This window comes from Ochotona curzoniae, unplaced genomic scaffold (genome assembly GCF_017591425.1).
Source record: "Ochotona curzoniae isolate NIBS_2020 unplaced genomic scaffold, NIBS_Ocur_1.0 contig_523, whole genome shotgun sequence".
Taxonomy (NCBI): domain Eukaryota; kingdom Metazoa; phylum Chordata; class Mammalia; order Lagomorpha; family Ochotonidae; genus Ochotona; species Ochotona curzoniae.
The window spans coordinates 4,984,332-5,001,206 of NW_024466459.1; positions in this window are offsets into that span (position 1 = coordinate 4,984,332).

Sequence of the window (16,875 nt, forward strand, 5' to 3'; positions counted from 1 at the left end):
CTCTCCAAAACCGCAAACTTTCAGAAGTCCAGAATATTGTATTTCTCTAAGAATTCAACAGTCTGGGAGTGGGTCCAAATGCTAAATCCATCACATGGGCCCATGGACTGGCTGCCTCAAAATCATTTGAGTATATGCAGTTGTGTGCTGGGTTATGGGCTGAAGTTATGGGCTGCAGACTCAGAGAGAATGGATGGGACGCCTCTGAGATGGGATAAGGAATTTGCATTTTTAGCAAGCACCCAAATGATACTAATCTGGTGTTGATTCCACTATTCCAGAATTATATGGTGATATTTCATTTTTTTTTCTCCCAGAATCAGTGACTAAAATGTTCTGTATAATGGCAGTTCTTCAAGAATAAAAACACAAAAAAACAAAAGCCAGAATAAACCCTGGGATTCAACCAAACATTAGAGACATAAATGTTCAAGATCATGTGTATAAGTGTATCATGTCATCATGTACTTAATTATATGTTATGTAAGAATATCTTCAGTTCTGAGGTCCTCAGACTATTAGAGACCACTCACAGCAGGAAAGAAAGAGCAAACACAGCTGTCTTCCATCTCAAGCCTGCCAGCAGTTATTAAGTAGTAGTTGTAAGAGGTTTGTTTTGTGTTGTCATATGCAGATCCAATGAGACTCCTGGTGGGAAGTTAGGGAAGCCAAGCCACTGGAGCAGAGGAGATGGGCAGCAGTGAGTATTGCATGCCTCTATAGAAGGATACATGCCTGAATCTATCTCCTTACCTCGTACAAGAACTCTCCTATCTGTCATGCCTTGTTTTTGTGGATTTCCTTGATGTGCCATATTTCTAATTGGCTGAAATTTGGCATATCATAGCTGCAGAAAAGCTTCAAACTCGAATCTGTTGCCCTACCTGTCTTTCTGTTTCTATAAACCAAATGACCTCAACTGACAGTGACTTGGGTGACTGAGACTCAATGCAAATGGGCTCTGGGATTAACGGCATGTCCCAGTGGGACTGTTTCTTTCCATTGGCTGCGTTGCACTAGATGTGCATGAAAGATGGAGCTGAGGCCAACCCGCAGCTGCTTAGAGGGTGTGGACTGTCATTTTGGTCAAATTCTGTCATCTACCATCTATCACAAGCGTCTTTCTTCAAAGGGAGAATAGAAAAATAAACTTTGACTTTTGCAAACAAAAAGAACAGGGAATTGGTTCAAAATGATATGAATTTTACTAATTATGCAGCTCTTTTTTGGGACGAGAGATAGAAGTCTGCCCTGTGTTTGGAAATGCCAAAGAATTTAGCAGTTTATATCCTGATTTAAGCAATATACTCATATATTAGTGTATTCAGCCTACTTCTATGGAGCCGTGTAGAAGACATTTAGGAAGCCCAAAGTTTCCCATGGCTGCAATTCTGTCTTTTCGTTGGTTATATTTCCAGAATCTTTATGAGTAAAGAGAATGTTTCCCCTTTATTTAAATGATATACTTCCTTTAAAAATATTTTGTACAATGACCCCCAAACACTTGCAAAAAATTGACAGTGTGAAGAATTATTGCATTTATTTTTGTATTTGTGTTCAGAGAAAAAAATTGGGTAAAGCTTAAAAAATATCCAAACAGCAGATGAACTTACTGTATGAACAGTATTTTACCATTTAATAATTAGAGAAAACAAGCTTAACTTGGGTGCTAATTCAACTTCAGCCACCTGTGAAGTCCTTGAAAGTATCAGAAACTTTGGGTTATAGCCACAAAATCTTTGTTTATATTTTTTCCACAGAGTTGTTCATTTGCAAAGATTACATAACATGGATATTAGTACTATTTCTTCTGTGTGAGAACTCCGAGCTTTAAGTAAAAACTTAATAAGAATCTGAACTTCAACATTATTTCTAAATAAAGAAAGGAAAAGGAGAGGAATTGGACAGATATACTGCATTCAAGGCATGGGGTCATGACCCCCTGCTCATATTCCCTTTAAAATTGCTTATCTTCAATCACACTTCTGATGACTAGTGCGAGGCAAATTTGTTAGCAGCAGGAACCCATCTGCCAGCCTAAACTGAGTTGATTATTCTCTAACTCCCTGGGTTAGTTGCATGCTCCCAGACAGAGAAACCTGAGATCCAGAGATAAGTTACTTTGCTTGGGAGGAGCAATACTGGAGCTGGAGCCAATGTTGGGACCATCTGCAAGGCCTAGATAAATAAAATTGTATGTATGCATAAAAACAGAAATCAATGTGGAGAGGGCTGACATATAATAATAGAATACATATTGATATGAGGATGTAATGTTGCTTTAAGTTAATGTGAATTTACTGGCTTACATTTATCTCTTTTTTTGTTAGAATCCAGGATCTGGGCAGGATTTACTTGGATTCTCTGCTTCAGGGTTCTCAGTTATACATGGCCATAATTAAGGTATCAATTTGTACTAAGATCGCATCTGAATACTTGTCTGGCAAAACGAAACGAAACAAAACAAAAACAAAAACAAAAACAAAACACACACACACAAAACACCACGTGCAAGCTTACAAAGTTGTTGGCAGGATTCATTTCCTATTCTGTTGTCTGAGGGTGTTGGTTCTTTGGCATAGGGGTCACTCTGGTGCGGATAGGAGGTATGTAGAAAAAAGGAGGCAAGGATTGTCAGTACCTGATCTGTAGTTCCCTGTGCTCTGGCGGAAAACCACCCTCCTTTCTTGCCAACAGCAACTCTGTCTCCTCACTTCACTGCCAGCATCAGCCAGAAATTCAATTCCAACAAAGTTATCATGACTGACCACTTGTATCATGCACCTGATGCCATTGCATTTCCTAGATTTCCATAAAAGGGCATGGAAATTGGTGACACTCGGTCTGTCCTGCAGCTCATCTCCTTTGAATATACGATTAGCCCCTGCACCAGATTGACCACCTACGTTTGACAATGCGGATGGGTAGTTCCAAAGCTTATAAAAGACTTACACTGTCTCTCGAGGTTGCTTGTTCTTCCTGAGTGTGTTCCTTCTCTTGGCTTGTAAATAAATCTTGTTTTCCTGGCAACTTTTATTTGTATATCTTGTGTGGAGGAGACAGAACCTGGAACCACACCTAGCCAGGCTACTCCCATAGCAATGTGAGTCTGCTTCATCCGTGCTGGTGATGGAGAGCTTATGCTCGGCAGGCAGCTGATAACAATATAATGCAGTGTAATCACACACCCTCCCCTTGACAATAGTTTATTGGTTAGAAGCGAGTCACAGGGGCTGCTTTAACAGGGGCAGAATCCTTACGTAAGTATGCAAATAGTCCAAGGCAGGAGTAACACTGGGGGCACTACTAAGTGTATCTGCAGAAACAAGTTGTCAATCAGAGGAAAGAAGAGTGGGTGAATGGAGGCGAGTGGAATCAGGGAGAGAAAAAGGAGGAGGAAATCACTACAAGATTGTTTTTTTTTCTCTGCTTTTCAGCAAGGGTCTGATTCTACTTCCCAGGAACTAGGTCATATTATAAGCAGTTAGGCAAGCTCGTAAGCAAGTTAGCTCAGGTCCCAGTCAAGAGTGGCCAAAGTACTTATCTCCTCCTGGCGACTCCCCTGAGCAATGCTTAGCTTTATCTTGAGAACCACATAGACAGGATCACAAACGTGAGTCCTCTGATAGATTTTTATTGCTGTGTCTGATGAGTTGTAATCTCAGACCTCTGATTGGTTGGTACCACAGCCTTCTTGTTGGCTGTTATCCTGTTCCTGTTCTGATTGGTTAAACCCAGATAGCCATTTTTACGCATAAAAAGCCTGTACTTCAGGCTTTCCTTCCAGCTTCTCTCTTAGAGCCCCTCTTCTGATGGCTGGGGCAAAAAGCGTCTCATTTCAGTAAATCTAGCTCTGTGCAATGCGTCTGAATGCATGGAAATTCTTCCTTGTTAGAAAACAACTAAAATCACCTTTGTTGTCCCATCATAAAATGAACATTTCCCAGCAGCATTATGGTGATGGCCTCTTGCAAACATTATTTTTTAGAAAATTGTAATTGTGATAATGTACATATAGCAATATTTTCCCTCTTAATCCTTTTACAGATACACCTCAATAATATAAAGTTCATCCTTGTTACTGTGTAACCAATCTTCAGAATTTTTTTCAACTCGTCAAACTCCAAGTGTATACTCACTGATGATGCTGCGAATCTTTTCATATCATTATTTCCATTTCTACATTTTTACAGAAATGTTTACCAAAGTCCTCTGCCTACTTTTAAACTTCTTTACCAATTTAATTTTAATATTGTTTACACTGTTGAGAAGAGTGGAGGGATGAATGCCCTTGTGGGCCTCTGATTAGGGTGAGGAGGGTCAGGTGTGGAGGAAGGTGGGCGAGACACATATTTCAGCTATTTGTGTGTGTGTGTTTTGTTTTTGCTTTTTATTTTCCCTGCATCCTCAGGGGAGAAAAAGGAGAGTGCCTTTCTTTGCTGTCAAACTCATCAGCACCCAGGGATGGAAGACAGTCCTTTGATGACCACTTAGAAACCCTGTTGTAGGGAAGAGTGTTCTGAAAGTGCTCACTTGAACGTGTCTTAATAGCCCTGAGACATTGCTAATTTTCTTGCTACCGGATTGGGAAAATATTCCCAAGATCTATTGGCTTGCAAAGTCTGCCTTAGCACATCCACAGACCCAGGAACATGCTGTAAAGTTTGGCCAGAAAAATGGCCTAGCTTGGGTGGCTTTCCATTTTCTGATGAGGCTGAGGCAGTTGATGTCCCCTGCTGACCCAGTGGAGCGGGTTGTCATGTCCCCTGTGTGCAACTGGACATGTTGTCCAATCCCAATACATTCATTCCAAGGCAGGACTACGTATCCTGTGATTTTCCCGGTGGCCAGGATTCCACTCAGTGAATTCTCTTATGTGCACCACCCAGTGCAGGGTCTGGTTTGGTCTGTCACCTGTATCAACCAACACAAAAGCTGGTGGATGTACCTTGGTCAGTTCCACTCCAGCCCAAATCTCACGTGTACTGATGAGTGCTGTGGCCACAGTCTCACACATCATAATGGGTGCCATGGTTTAATCGGGGATAATCTCCAATAACTCCCATAAGGCTTACTCCCAGACTTGGCTTTTGAGCCTGTCAGCCTCTGTTGTGGCCTTGTCCAGCACAGCCCACATCTCATCCAGCTCTTATGCATGCAAGTGGGTGTTGTGGTTTAGCTCAGCCCCACCTGCCTTTTGAACTGACCCTCACGTATGCCAACAGGTAATGCTGCCTTGTACAGCCTGGCCCAAACCCAACCCTGGTTCCTGTGCTTACCACTGACAGGTACATTCTAGCAGGGGAGTGCCCATGATTCCCTGGCAGGCATTTTTCCAGCCCTGGATCTTGTGCCTGTCAGGGAGTACTATGATCCAGCCTTGGGGTTGTACCCAGTCCCGGCGCTTACCAGCTGTGCAGCAGCCTAACTCAGCTGGCCCACATTAACTGTTTTTCTTTTTAATATTTATTTATTTGTATTGGAAAGTCATACAGAGAGTAGAGACAGAGAGAAAGATCTTCTGTCCGCTAATACTGATTTGCTCCCCAAGTGGCTGCAACTGGAGCTGAGTAGATCTGAAGCCGGGAGCCAGAGCCTCTTCCTGGTTTCCCATGCAGGTGCAGGGTCCTAAGGCTTTGGGCCATCCTTGACTACTCCCCCAGGCCACAACCAGAGAGCTGGATGGGAAGCAGGCCACTGGGATTAGAACCGGCGCCCATATGGGATCCCGGGACATGCAAGGTGAGAATTTTAGCCACTAGGCTATCGTGCAAGCCCAACAGGGTTGTTTTTTAAATTAAAATTTTGTGTAAGAGTATGTATCCAGATCATGATATATTTTTTTGCTTAAAATAATAAAAATGAACCAAATACTGTCTTTTATACAAATAAACTCTCTGTAAGAGTTGCAAGAGTTATTTGAACATAAAACTAAGGATTATAGTCAATGTTGTAGAACAGCATTCCCTATTGGAGTGCCTGATTTGAGTCTTTGCCATTCTGCTTCTGATCCAGTGAGCGGACTTGGGAGGCAGTGGGTGATGCACAAGCACTTGGGTTGCAGCCACACACCTTGGAGACCCAGCTGCAGTTCCTGCTGCTGGAGTCAGCCTCCATAGCCCTGGGTGTTGGGGGTTTTTGAGCAGTGGAATGATTGCAAAATCGCTCTCCCTCTCCCTTCTCTCTCTCCCTCTCTCCGTGTTCCCTGTTATGTGCATGTGTCACTGAACCCTTCAAGAAATAAATAAAGCTTAAAAACATAGTAAAGAGGATCAACTATGTTTGAGGACAGACTTTTGCCTACAGAGGAGTGAGGTGGATGTGGAGTTGTAAAGACTCTGGATGGACTAGCTTCTGCAGTTTCACCTTTTCTCAATCTCTTTGATCTATTGTTTGACAGATATTTTGTGTTCTAAGATTGTTGAAGTTGGCCTTGGCAAAGTCCATGTTGCTTGCAGGAAAGGCTATCTGTATATATTATATACTCAACAGGTGATTTCCAAAGCCATATCTACCTACGTTTCTTTGCTAAACCAGGGGTGTGAGATCCTAGGATACAAGTTATCTTAACTCTACCCTCACCTCACCTCTTTACCCGTTTCTGGGCTGTACAAAGGCTCGGACTGAGTGATTGGGTTTGAATGTTGCTGTGAACAGGAATCAGAAAACTTCTCTTTCCTTCTTCTCCTCCCCCTTCTACTTTTTTCCACCCTGCTAATGAAATTTGCAGACATGGAAAGGAAACTGAGTTATTTATAGGAGTGGGAGGAATGAGAGCACTAATTGTGCTTAGTCTATTCCTAAGTGCATAACCTGTTTGCTATTAAATTTTACAATCTTTCAGCAATATACACATTTCTTAAAGGAGGGAACTTCATAAATCTGACATAGAGAAAATTGAAGTTAAGTATTCTAAGGGTTCAAATCTCCTAATCAAAGTCAGCTTTACGTTTTAAAAAAGATATATTTGTGGGATTAACCTCTATTGCAGCGCCAATCTTTTCCATTCCTGCTTCACTGTATTGATTCATTTCCCTTCTATATGAGTCTGAGATGGGATGCAGCTTTGCATGGGTGAAAGAAATTGAAGCGGTGTTTGCACACTCATGTGCAGGGCCAATCGGGTCAAATGGGAACTACTTGGACTGAATTCTTTGAAGCAAGTCCTGGAACGGTGAAGCTCCAGTCTGATAGTTTGACAGTCTAATCCTGAGAGTAGTGCAAATTATTCTGTTTTGCATAAAAATCATTCTGGGAAGAATTGTCTGGGGGATTAAGTATTTCCTGGAGTTTTCCCCATCTCTGATTGCCTGGGAGCCTGCTTATTAAAAATGAAATACTTGTTAAAAGGAACTAATATAAAAAACCCATAATTATTCCTGGGTGAATTTTCTGTGGTAGGACTTATTTTGTGTTTGAAATTTGTTATAGTTTGGCTGTCAAAGCTTCAGGGAATAGAGAATTACTCAAATTACTTTAAGAAAATATCACTTTATTAAAAAGTGGTAATGTATTCAATTCACAACTGAAAAGCTACCAGGATGCCAGGCAGCTTCTGGGGAGTGTGCAGGGTCTCTGGCACCCAGCTCTTTTTCCTTTTTAATTGCTGCCTAATTCCTTCTTTTTCGTGGTATTAGTAAATTATATTCACTTGTATTCTTTTTAAAAGATTTATTTGTTCTTACTTGAAAGTTGGGATTGCAAAAAGAGACAGAGAGAGAGAGAGGAGAGTGAATCTTCTACCCATTGGTTCACTCTCTAAATGTTTGCAATGGCTGGAGCTGGGCTGGTCTGAAGCTGGAAGCCAGGAGCTTCTTTCCAGAGCTTCTGCATGAGTGTAGGGACTCAAGGACTTGAGCCATCCTCTGCTGAATTTCCACGTCATTAACAAGTAGATGGCTCAGAAGTGGAGCAGCCAGGGCTTAAACTGCCACCTCAATGGGATACTGGTACCACAGGTGGAGTCAGCCTGTCGTGTCCCAACGCCGGCCCCAGTATGACATAGTTCTGCCTCGCACATGCCATCATATTGGATTCAGTTAGCTGCTGTGATCATTCAGTACTTTCATTTGAAATTATTCTTTAAAAAGATTTATTTATTTTTATTGGAAAGGCAGAGGTACAGAGATAAGAGATAGAGAGGAAGATCTTCCGTCCAATGGTTCACTCCCCAAGTGTCTGCAACTGCCGGTGCTGCGCTAATTCGAAGCCAGGGGCCAGGAACTTCCTTCTAGGTCTGCCACGTGGGTGCAGGGTCCCAATGCTCTGGGCCATCCTCGACTGCTTTCCCAGGCCACAAGCAGGGAGCTGGATGGGAAGTGGAGCTGCCGGGATTAGAACCAGTGCCCATATGGGATTCCCAGCACATTCCAGGCAAGAACCTTAACCGCTATGCTATTGTGCCGGGCCTTCATTTCAAATTCTTGAGCAAGAGAATTAATTTGATCGGTTTAGTTTAACTTTTTTACATCACTCCAAATCATGCTTTGGGTTACTGCTCATACTTAGGCCACTTTGACCTACTTGTTGGGTGCTTTCATCACCCGTGGCTTGGGTTGGAGGAAGTATGATAATATGATCCACACTGGGACTCTTAATCAGTTGGTGCTATAAACAATTGGCTGTTTTGACTTATGGTTCTCTTGTCTACGGTCATACCACCCTGAACACGCCCGATCTCTGAAGCTAAGCAGGGTCGGGCCTGGTTAGTACTGGGATGGGAGACTACAGTCCTCTAAAGGAGGAACCAGTACAATGAATGGCGTGAACTTGATCATTTGAGTTTCTGAAACTTCGTTTTTCACCTGTATAAATAAGAACTCTATTGAGACGGTTTAGGTAGATAACTGCTTCAAATTTTAGCAATTTAGTAAAAGGCAAAAGATTTATACAATCTGAAGAGAAACCAGAGTATAAATTTTAGCAATTTAGAACAACATATTATTTTTTTTTTCTTATGATTTTATGGAAGTTCTGCCTCGTGGATTGTCATTCTTCAGAGTCTGGTAGGATCACCATGTTTTTACTTACAGGGGTGGAAAATATTCTTGGCCTTTTTATGGTGTTATTTGGGTTTCATGGGAGTACAGGAGTTAGGATCCGTGGGAAATAGTTCATGAATATAAACCTCAGAGTACAAGCATGTATCAAACCTCCACTCCATTATTCTTGCTAATATGGTGTTGATCAAACAGACCCCATGGCTAACGGCATCCCCAGTGTGACTGGATATTTACCAGGTATGGATCTGAGAGAAACAGTTCACTGGACTCTCCTAAATAGCCATCTACAATGCAAGTTTTGTTGTCACATAAAATGACATAGTAGATTGCAAATGGTTTTCAGTGCACATTATTGGCAATAAACATTTAAAGAGTATTTGTGTTGAATAATGTGTTGAAACTTTTTTGGTCAAAATAACATGGCTATAGTGCATCGTACAGTTTTGTGTTTAAAAAAAACTATTGAATTTAATGTGAGTATTACTACTATGTCACGCTTTTTATAACCATGTTTAGGAATTTGCTCAATAGGGACCCGGTACAATGTCTCAGTGGATAAATCCTTACTTTTCACATGCCAGGATGCCATATGAGCACTAGTTTGTGTCCCACATGCTTCTCTTCCCCATCTAGCTCCCGGTTTACGGCATGGGAAAGCAATAGAAGATGACCCAAAAGCTTTGGAACCCTGCAAACGCAAGGAGACCTGGAAGAAACTTGTGGCTCTTGGCTGCAGATTGGCCCAGCTCCAGCCATTGCAGCCAAGTGAGGAGTGAAACAACTGCTGGAAGATCTTTTTATCTGCATCTCCTTATTTCTCCAAATATGCCTTTCCAAGAAAATAAATGAATCAAAAAAGAAAAGATTTTGTTCAATGCTTGAAAGATATTCCAGGCTTCTGAGAAAACTACAATGATCCAAGGTATGTAGGCAAGGTGTTGGCTGGCAGTTAGGGGTTGAGGTCCTCATCTACCAGCAGTCTACTTGTGTTGCCCAAACCTAGCAACCTTCTCTCAGAATCAGCACAGGTGGCAAATAACCAATGTGACTGCTAGCTGCTTCTCAGCGAAGACCTTTAGTTCATCCTCATGTCATTATAACAATGACTGATATTCCTATTCTTCTCATATACCCAGTGTCATAACACTTGAGATTTCCAAAAAGATCAATGAAATGAGTGTCATTTGAATTCTACCTAAACCTCATCCTTGATGAAAATTCAACTAAGTCCCATCCCTCTATTCCTCCACATGCTATAGCAATATGGTTTGGGACCTTGGTGAGTGCATCTCACTCCGGTATAGACCTGCACTCCCACTTGATTGTGTAATTTCACTGTGCGTAGAAGTTAACCTTATTTCTTTGCTGTACTTTATGTATATTTCATCTCCAGAGAAAAAAAACTTGACACAACCGCCCCATAACACAACATTTTTCCCCCCAAGAGCCACTGTCTCCTATGTGCAAGAATTTCACAGTGACTAAGAAACAAGCACACAGTACTATTTCAGTAGACTCCATGAAATCAGATGAGCTGGTTAAAGGAGAACCTCTCAGCAAGGGGATCTTGGGAAGTGAATGTCTCAGAAAGGGGCATCTTGAGAAGCTCCCAGGAAAAAGCCATGTTAGTCCTGGATCTCCTGATTTTGCAAAAGAAGGAATTAAAGCTTACAAAAAGAAAATAATCTCAAATCTTTGCTTGCATGTGAGTCACAAGTTGAATCACACTCTTAAGTATTCATGTACCAACAAGCATTACCTAAGCACTAAACCCTAAACTAGGCTTCATGTATATGAGACCAAAGAGCAAACCAAGTCCCTGACTTTATGAGGCTTACTGCCTAACATGGGATCAAGACAATAGGTAAGGAAGCAGATGGACTGTTCAAAACGATGATATACACAACGAACAAACCCAGCTCAAAAGAACGATAAATAATATTGTTGGAAAGAGAAGGTAGAAAAATTCTTTCAGATGAAATAAAAATGATACTCAAGGAGGAATTAGAACCTGTAATGCAGTGACTGAGAGAAACACATTCCAGAAAGAAGTGGCATTTGTCAAGGTGTTGGGCCTAGAAAGATTTAGAAATATTGGAGGAAGTTAAAAATTAACAAAAAAGCAACCTGTGGCTGGAGCACCAAGAAGAATGAAGAAGTTTAAGATATGAGATGAACCAGGTGATACAAAGGTTCTGTATTATGCAGGATAGTTTAGGTCATGGAAAGAAATTTGGATTCAGATACCATAAGAAACCAGTGAAATATTAAAGTAAGAGAATGACAAAATTCGATTTACAATTTAAAAGGCTTATCCAACAAACATTGATCAAAAGTCTGTTTATTTGCCTAGAACACAACCAAATGATAAAGCAGCAGCAGATTAAGATGTGGCCATGGAGTAGTGTAACAGGTTGCAGTTGTGTGTAGGGAGGCAGATACATGTATTAGTGAAAACAAACATGTGATAAATTATGTAACAGATACTTTGTGTGTTGCCCACAAAAAAAATTCTGCCATAAACCTCTCCACGGCGTTACTTAATTGATAAACTTGGAAGGTGGACACCCCAGCACTTAGTCATCCAAGGTAGAACAAGAAATCCAAGGAAAAATACCATGGTCTATTAAGAATATTAAACTCTCCCTAAGTATTAAGCTAAGCAACACAGAGAATGCCATCACTGATGGTGAGCACTGGGTCTTGGAGGTGATAGTGCTGTGAGGCTACTGTTTGTGTTGGATGCTATACAATCAGAGGAAACTATCCATCTAAAAAAAAAAAAGAAAAAAAAAACGAGGCAGAAAAGAGACAAGGAGAAACAGAGGACAGGAAATAGATTACGGCATTTGAAAACATGGAAAATTTTATGTTCCCATGGGGACGTGGGGGTTCCCAGTTCCAATCTTTTCAACTCTGTGCTCATTTTTGGATATTTGAATGTAACAGTACCTATTGGGTCTCGATTGGTCCCCTATACTTGAACTGGATCTTAAAAGATTTGTAGAATTTTCAGTCAAAGAAGCAAAAGTAGGGTGTTTCAGAAAAACACAGTAGATCTCTAACACCATGAAAGTATAAAGCTGCTGAAAATGAACCACTTCAGAGGATGCTTTCAATGAACGCTGTGTGAAATCTTGATTAGGAATGAGAAGACAACCAACCCTGATGTCTGGAGCATAGTGAACACACACATCCAAATCACTACCTAGAGGACAAAGAGTTGGTGGTGCAGGTTTAGCCTAATATTTAAGATGCTTGCAATCTCATATGAGTGAAACTTGGTTCCATTCCTGGGTCTGGCTCCTGACTTGAGCTTCTTCCAGTGCTGACCCTGGGAATAAATGATGACAGCTCAAGTAGTTCAGTTGTTGCCAGCAATGTGGGAGACTGGAATTAAGTTTCTAGTTTCTGTCTTTGGTCTAAGTTCCACTTGTTGTGAGCTTTTGGTAAGTGCACCAGTTTATGGAAGTGTTCCTTCTCCACCCTATGGTTTGTAGATTAATTAATTAATTAGTAAAAATAGTTGGTGGTGATGTGAATAGCATAATTTACATTATTTCTAAGAACTGCCATAACAATATAATATGCTCATGGACAGCTGTCAGTACCAAATATACTCCCTTACATTAACAAGATACTTAATAAATATTTGAGGTGTCGCTATGATCTTTCCTTTGCTTCTCCAGTTATAGGGCACAATGTGCAGCATAGACAGTTTATTACAAATCGAGTTTCAAGTTGTATACTTGAAAGATAATCACTGAGGCATGGAGGGGGCATTTCCAATAAAAGGTCAGTTTCTCTTCCATCATGAAGAACTAACTGGCTTCCATTTGGATGATCATCAATCCTTTCCAAACTGGCAACAGATTCCTCTTGGAATTTGCAGATGCACAGGAGACAACGTAGGAAAGCGTTGTTTTACAGCAGCAATTAGTTTATTCCTGGGGTAAATAGTAGAACCTTAAGGATAATTGCATCAAGAAATTTGTTTCCTGCTGCGGTGTCAATAACCAAGCATACAGTCAATTGGCTGGTTGCCCTACAAATCCCAAAAGAAATGATAGGCAAATTTCTGCTTTTGTTTCTAGTGGGGATTTTTGGAGGAATATTGCGGAGGGACGGAAAGAGGAAGGGTAGCGTTCTTACGTATGTTTCCAAGGTTCACGGTGATTTTGTAAAAGGGGTTAAACCAGGGGAGGAAATGTATGCTGTGTGCAGGGGAGCTGCTTTCTCTTTAAGATGCAAGCTGCAGCCTGTGTGCCAGTTGGCATCCACGGACTGTGTTATAGGGCCAACGTACACGCAGACAGCAGTCACTTCATACCTCTGATGTCGCTGTTTGCTGCCTGTGACTGTGCTAAGCCTGCTGGAGCTTGAAGCAACATACGACGAGGAGGCTGCAAGCGGCCAGGAGCCAGCCTTCCATGGCCTGGGGTGAACTGACTGTATCAATCGCTACACTTTGCTTCTTCAGCCAAAGTTGGCTGTTTCCCTGAATTTCTCTTTCACATACGTCATTACAGAGGCTATTGTTACTGCTGTTGTTTCTGCATTTTATGAGAACATAGATACAATAATTTCCAGCCTGCTTTTGTGCACAATTTTCCTAAATACGCTTCTATCCCCAGTGTAAGCTTCAGTTGGAAATGACAACACAGGCAGGCAGTGGCAGTATTACATACTTGATAGTTTTTCCTTTATGATTATTGTAAATTATGCGTTAATACTTAGGTATGGCTCTTTAAAGGAAGAATTCTTTCTGCTGTACAAACATGAAAAATCACTGGAAAAGTAAATGAAATCCAGTTGTAGCTTATGTTAGAAATATTGATTCTGGCCACAATGGGTCATTTAATCTTTTCCTGTGAAGCTGAGAAGTGTAGGTTCTTGTTAGTAAACTGAACTCTCACTTGAACTCTGATTGCAAATAATTTATAATTCCTTATGCATCCCTTGTCTCCTAACTGGCTCTCTGGAATTTGTCATTGCATAGCCACCCTAATCAGTTCTACATATGTAGTATTCTGGTAGGGACAAAGCCTAAAATATTCTTATTGGCACGAAGAGAGCATGATTCGCATGGCCTGGTATGTGTTCATTGGGTTCCCGTATCCTCTCTTAGAAATCCTAAATGCTTTCTTTCTAATCCAGTCACGTGATATTTCCTCTGATTGTCAAATGAGTCATGATTCTTATTGCCACATAACTATTGTGCTTGATTCTTGCTTCTTGGAATGTTCTTCCTATGGGTCTCCATAATAGTTAAGTTCTCTCTCTCTCACACACACACACACACTCTCTCTCTTTGTGTCTTAATGCCCTTTCTTCAAATCTCAGATCACACTGCCCTATCTAATGCTATCTAAATCTGCATATATGTAAGTATAACTCTGCCATTTCCTCACATAATCTCTTCATAACCCATTATAGTACATAGATTTCTGATTTTTATTTTTCATTGATAGTTATTTTCCCTTTTCAGTAAGAATAAGGACTCCAGATGTTTCAGGTGCCCTAATATAAGTCATGGATGATTGGAAGGATGTAATGCTTGAAGGTTCTTGACACCCCTTGTCACCACTCCAGCGATTTTTGTTGCTTGTTTGTTAACTTCATGTTGATGAAAGATCACTATTTTTCTTCCCATTGAGGACGGTGTACACTTGGCTCTGTATTTAAGGAGATGAAGAATGGAAGTGTAGTGGAAATTGATATGTTCAGAGTTGGAGACAGAGAGCCGTATGTCTCTATGCATACAGAACAAGGATGGACTCCCAGTGAAATGACTGAAAATATCCTAAGAGATGGGTGTTGAACTCTCCAACATTGCCCATGTCCACATTGTTGGGAGGCACTCCAGTGGCAGCACGATGGATTTATGAATGTTCATGAAAGACACCCATTGTTAAACTGGAGGGGTTATCCTTGGGCGGGGAGGAGGATCTGGGGCGGGGCAGGCAAATCCCAGTGCCTATTAAACAATCTCATTAAACAAAATAATGAAAAAAAAAGTCACAAGAAAAGAAGAGCTATGGGAAAAGGACATGAGTGAAGTAATATGTGAAGGAACAAAATTTAAAATTGAGAAGAGGTAGAATTAAAGAGGGACTTTAAGGAAATAAATCAAGGTCAGTCTTGATTTTAGTTTAAAGAAGCAAAAGCGGAACAGGCTCTATAACCTGGAAGAAGGACCAATGTATTCAAATAAAGTTTATTTTCTCTGTCAGAAATTTATTTGGTCCTTACTATGGAAAGAGTAGGTTCAGTGGCCTTGGTATCAAAAGCAGAGAGGGTTCCAGCTGTGGCAAGGACTCCATTTGGTTGAAGACAAGAACTTCTTTAGGGGGCTCTAATTGGTCTATGATAGAAGCGATAGCTAACAGTATGCATGGAAAGAAGAAAAAAAAAAAGAAAAACGTGAAAGCATAAGGCCAAATGGAAGAAAGGAAGGGAAAGAGGAAAGTCTGGCAGGAAGGTGCTGAGACAGCACAGTTCACATATTGCAGGGTAGGGATTGTTAGGAAGGAGGGTGAAGTAGGAGGAGAACAGAGAAACCACCTGAGATTTATTTACAATGAGGTTGTTGAGGACCATGGAGAAAACAGAGTATAAGGGGTGTTGAGGGATGGAAAGCAGAGAGCAGGATGCTGTGAAAGGCTTTCTGAGAATGTGTGAACGTTTGAACGGTACGCTTAGGTTGAAAGATCTTTAAATCTTTCAGCCATCTAAGAATGTTGCCAAAAGCAAAAACCTTTTCTTGCCATGGAATTTGGACAGATTGTTCCCCACCCTATTTTTTTTTTTTTCTTCCTGATAACTGTTCCGAGAAAGTACAGGGCAGTGCGATTCTGCCAGATGTGTTGATGGTCAGAAGTGAGACAGACGTCTTAGAAGATGGGGTTGAAGGATCCGGGGTGCTGTCCACTCACACTTTTGGTAATGTGAGTGGGCGGGAATCCATCCTTAGGGATGTTCCTCCTTAGCCTGACCAGCTATTAGTATAGTGTTATTGTTTCTCATTTCCATGAAGACAAAATGTATCACAAAATATTAAACTGGTGTTTGGAGTGTGAGTATGATCTAATTAATGCATTCCACTCTCTCTGTACTCCATGGCAGAAGTGCTGGCTTTGAACTTTCATCTCTTGAATGGCGTGGTGGCACCAGGACAGTGATTTGAGATTTAGAAGGCATGATCATACTGACAACACAAAATGCAGGCAAGGAAGGCAGGCATTAGGTGAGTTAGCTTTACTGGTAGGATTTGAACCAGATACTGTCAACGTAGGTAAAAAGTACAGGTGCATGCGAAATACTCTCAACAGCAAGGCTCAGGGTAAGATGGCTACTGGAGAAAGTTTCTCATTAGGAAGTAGCATAGACAGTAGTTAAGGACCGCTTAGCTTGTTGAGCCTTGATGCAGTCTGTTTCCAAGGTGAATTCCATTTTCGGGTCAGAGGTTGTTCTGTTTGATGGCTGTAATCATCTTACAGCCGTGGGTTACTGACAGTGCCAGCTCCCCCCAGCAGATTCACAGACCCTGGTGTTGAGAATTCCTTCTTTTGGGAACCACACGTTTGAGGAAGTCATCATGTTTAAACAGAGATCCCCAATTTGAAATTATCTTTCTCTGGTGCTTGTTAGAGTGGCGGTGAGGGAATCCCCATGAATACCGTCCTGGGACTTCCTGACCTTGTCTTTGGACCCTGTATCCTGTAGTACATAGTAACTACTGCCATCCTCTTGCACCTGGAGTGAGACAAGCATCATATATTTGTACTTTGCTGATGTAGTTCAACTCTCATCCTAAGTGTGACTCTAAACTTGAAACAGAATTATAGTTAATGGATGAGGCTTCTCTGGACCT